The 4,980-nt window shown below is 39.6% G+C and overlaps 1 pseudogene; it reads left to right on the top strand.

The window, feature by feature from the left end:
• The first annotated feature begins 2,487 nt into the window (after positions 1–2,487).
• On the top strand, positions 2,488–4,037 carry LOC124244953 (importin subunit alpha-8-like; annotated as a pseudogene).
• Positions 4,038–4,980: the final 943 nt, after the last annotated feature.

The following is a 4,980-nucleotide window of genomic DNA, read 5'->3' as shown; positions in this document are numbered from 1 at the left end:
GAACACCATCAAGAACCAAGAATCCAAAGCTAATGGATGGAGTAACATGCGCCCTAAGGCAGAGCCCTTCAGAATCTAGAAACATAGCAGTAGGTACTTCTACTGCTTAGGTAATGATATATGGACAGTGTGTGTATGATAAAACACTATCAGCCTACTGAAGGTCATACTATTATTTGGCTTGAATACAGTTTTCCTTTCAATAGTAGAACTGGGGTGAGAATATTCGCTCTGATTCCTAGAACACTCTTCTTTTCCTTGGCGTATTGGCACCAGTTCCTGTTTTCACAGTCAAGCACACTGACAAAGAAAGATCCTCCTGGTGTTTTCTGAAGCTAGAAGGCAAAATATTTCATGTGAACTCAGTTGATATTTCTTAAAACAGCTGTTTTGGAAAAATGACACGAGAACTGATAAAAGTATGTCAGCTTTTTTTAATGTGAGAAAAATCCCTTTGAGACAAAGCAAGATCTGTTCTTCTTGGCCCCTTGTAAAACCTGAAGTGACATTGGAAAAGGACTATTTTGACTAAATAACATGTCTTCAACTTTGCGTTTGTAAATTTTTTATAGTTTGAAAAGGTAAGTTGTGTCAAAAAAACAAAGACTTTATCTAAGTGATGAAAAGGCTTTAAAATAATTTTAAAAACTATTTCTTTAATTTATTTTCAGTATAAAGGCCTACAGTTTACAGATTGATAGACTAATCTCTAGTTTAATATTATAACTGTTTGTTTTTTAACCTTTCTGAGCCATTTTTAATGAACTCTTTAATAGCAGTATTTATAAATAAATTGTTATTAAATAAATAGCATGATTAGAGGCTGTGTCATATTTTTCCAAAATAACTGATTCAATCTATTCTTTGAACACATAAAGGTGATTAAAAATGTCTCTTACACACAATAGAAAAATTGGTTCATTCCCATGATTGCTGGAAATCTGCAATGCTTAGTCGCTTTTCTTCTATACTCTTCTTCAGGCTCCCCTGCTCTGACACCGCCATCTGCGAGGACTCTGCCCAATCTTCCGTATGCGGCTGCCCTGCTGGAAATCTTCCCCCTCGCGCTTGAACACTCTCCCAATAGGAGCTCTCATAATCTTCACATCCTTTCTTCCCAAGGTTAAATACTTCCAATCTCATGACCTGATATCCATATGCATCATCCTTGAATTAATACAATTATTCTCTATGTCTATATCTGTTGCATTTTACTGAAGAAAAATAACAAAGCAGACAGATCAGCTCCTCTATAAATATGGACAGCGAATTCAGTTTAAATCTTTGTGCTCTCAGCAGTCCTGCTATGTTTACTAGCCAGCCTCTCTCCCAGTCTCCACTGGGGAGATTTAAAACATATGTACTCTTTTCAGATATTCTCCACCTCACTGCAAGACACATCAATTGTGACTTCCCTTTCCTCTCAACAAGTCTCTAAATGGATAGTCATTTTCACCCACTCATTTCCTTTCCATTCCTGATAAAAAGGAATCCTTGCCTCTCCTTTTTCTGTTGTATGATGATTCATTATCTACTTATAGTCCATTCTCTTTTAAACATGCTTGAAGTCAACATAAAAATAAATTAAAACTCTCTTCCATCATTCATTCTCCTCTGGCTATTTCTTTAGCTCTAGTGTCCACTTTAATGCTATAATCTTTGACAAACGTTTCTGTGCATGTGATTACCATTTTGCTCCTCCCGTGTACTCTGAAATATCCCATTATTAACCAAATGTCCCAATAACAAGTAGACCACAAAATCATTGCTATTCTAGAATTTTGAGACAAAGTTCTCAAAGAAAATGGGAAGGAAAGACTACTAAACTGGTTTAGCTGAGCAATTACTAATGTACTTTTTGCACGAAACTTAGAAATACGTCATTGGCTGTTTAATGACTGCCAGTACAGTCTGACAAAGTGAATTATAATCTTCTCGAAACTTGATACCATGTGTTAGATTTATGCATTACTTTACTCAATAAACTTAAGTGCTTAATCAATATTTTATGGGAGAGGAGAGAATGTGTATACAAAAATGCAAGTGTCAATACTGAGTCCTTAAGTACAGCCCCTCACAGACTTCTCAGCTCAATACTTTCGTTATAAGAGCACACCCTTCTTTTCTAGCGCACTGGGTTCAACTTCAGCTTACCTAGTTCATAGAATTTTTGCTGACACAAGGTAGGATGATAATGAAAATGCATTGCATTGCTTAAGGAATATCAATAGGAATTACATATTTCAAAAGTTTTGTTATTGCATTAATAGTTGTCTTCTTCCAAAATAGCCTGAACTTCAGAAAGTCAGGTATTATCACCACTAATCCATAGAAGAAAGAACTGCTACCTAAGAAAGGTAAATAACATTGTAGGTGAAATCAGGTCGTATATTCTAATCAGTCACAAATTGGACCTTGGGTTTTGGACTTCGAATATTGCTTTCTTTCTACCTCATCAATCAGGGCAGCTCCGCCAGGTGGTTTCTTATGCTTCTTCCAGTCAATGTGCCAACTTTAGAAGTTCTAGTCGAGAGGCTGAGGAAATTTCAGTACTGAGGCAAAGAAGCATCTACGAGGCAGCAACAGCAGATGGCAATCAGCCTACAGCTCCAGAAAGCCAAGAAAGACGAGCAGGCTGTAAAGAGAAGGAACATGACCAATCTCTCACCTGACCCAGTTTCAGGAAAGCTCGCCAAATTGGTCAGCTTCCCCCTGCATGAAATAATCAATGGTGTGACTCCTCAGACCCAGAGCTATGTGTCCAGGCCACTCAGGCAGCCAGGAAAATGCTGTCTCAAGAAAGAAGCCCTCCTCTAAAATAGATTGTTGAAGCAAGGCTCGTTCTCATGCTGCTGGAGCTCCTGAAGTCATGGCTTCACCACTGCTTGCGGTTGAGGCAGCCTGGGCTCTGACCAGCACAGCTTCATTGACTTTGGAGCAGACACCAGCTGTTGTGGACGGAGTGCCATCCAGCCCTTGAGTGAGCTTCTGTCTTCTCCTGGTGTGACTGTTTGTGAACAGGTAGTGTGGGTTCTTGGTAACAGAGCAGGTGACAGCTGAGAATTCAGAGACATCGTCCTCTTGAGCAATGCTGTCCCACATCTGCTGGCCCTGGTTTTTCATCAACCATACCCATCCCATTTCTGTAGAACATCATGTGGACCTTGTCCACACTGGAGCAAAACAACAACCGGTACTCTTGTGAAAAAGTGGTCAAGTAAATGTTGTTGCTCCTCTTCCACCTCCCACAGCGTCGTGGCAATGAGGTTCCCTGGGACACCTGCTGGGCCATGTCCTACCTCATGATGGCTGCAACGAGTGCATCTGCCAAACGGTTGACAAGGGGGTCCTGCCTGGCTGCTAGAGCTCATGACCAGTTTGAGGCTCAATGTCTTGACCCCCTCTCTCCACACTGTGGAAACTTCGTCATTGTAACGGATCACCAGAACTAAGTGGCCGTTGACACAGGCGGCTGAGCATGCTGCCCCAGCTCCTGATGCACCGCAAGTTCTCCATCCAGAGGAGGCATCCAGACATCCAGCTGTGGATTCCTTGTGGTACGCTGCCTCCCTTGGTGGCTCTGTTAAAAAATGGAGAGTTTAATGTCCAGAAAGAGGCTATCTGGCTGATGGCTAACTGCACAACTGGTGGGCCTGTGGGCCAGTGGATCCAGTGTGTTCACTCCAAAGTCTTTGAACCACTAAGTGAATCAACTCACCTCCCAAGACATGAAAAGTGTTTTCATCATTCTCCATATTATCTCTTATATCCTCCAGGTGGCAGAGAAGCATCCTAAGAAGGAAAACCTGTGTCTTCTGATAGAAAAACTCAGCGGGATTGTTGGAATGGAGGTTTTACAACTTCAAGAGAACTGCCAGGTTGGCCAGGCTGCTTTGAACGTTATGGAGACGCACTTTAGTGAGGAAGAAGAGAAGAGCATAATATTATCAGTCCTGGACCAAGATCAGGAATTCTTTAAGCACTTAACAAAAAAATACCAAAGCTCCGCAACTTCTAAACCAATGACCAAATCCTGAAGTGTCACTTCTTTAAGAAGCCGCTCCTATATCTTAGCATATCACAGCTGTAAAACTTTTTAAACTGAATGTTAATAAAATTTTTGACACTTTTACCTCCATCTATCAAAAAAAAAGTCACTGTAACTACACACTTCCACATGTACAAGCAAGGATTGCCCCCAAGCCCAGAAGAACTATTATCTTAAAGTGAGTGAGGCAGTTTCAAGCATAATTATTTCAGTGATTTTCTACTGCTGTGCAAAAGTGTGAACTCAAGGTTTTCACACACACTGAAATTGCCCAAACTGGGGAACCCCAGAAGGGCAAACCCAAACTGGAGCCCTAGGAAATGGAAAGAAAAGTTTCAAAGGCATCACCTTTAGTTTACGGGAAGAATCAAAAACAAGAGACAGAATCAAAGTAGAGATTTATTTTAAAAGCAAGGACAGGTATGAAATATAAATAACCACAGCCCAGCTTTATTACCTTTGTAAGAGAAAAACAAGATTTAAAGGTGTGGATCAAGAGAGGCAGTACCTGGCAGATCTTCACGGGTTGAACTGAACCACTTGTCGTAATACTTTTGTTTAACAAAATCCGGATTTCACATGAATTATGAAGATACAGAATTAGCCATCCTGTTTCATTTATAGCAGGTTTTCTTCTCAAAAGACTTGGAAAGCCTTGTGACTCTATAACAAAGCAATTTTTGAGATTTGATAATAATTATTTATTCTATAATAAAGAATATCATGTAATAATTTAAAGACATTACACTTCTGTGTTCATTAGCTCATTTAACATATTTAAAGATGCTTCTTCAATACTTTTTGGTGGAATGAAGTGTTGTTTTATATCTGATTAGTGAGAGAAATCTTGTCAGATTCTGGAGACTACTGAAAAAAATTTTGAGAGGAAAAATGAAATATATTTTATCAAACAAATGCTTTTTTAATAAGTA

The sequence above is a fragment of the Equus quagga genome, chromosome 9 (assembly GCF_021613505.1).
Source record: "Equus quagga isolate Etosha38 chromosome 9, UCLA_HA_Equagga_1.0, whole genome shotgun sequence".
Classification (NCBI taxonomy): Eukaryota; Metazoa; Chordata; class Mammalia; order Perissodactyla; family Equidae; genus Equus; species Equus quagga.
Note: the sequence above shows the minus strand (reverse complement) of the source record. Positions and strands in the feature narration are given on the sequence as shown.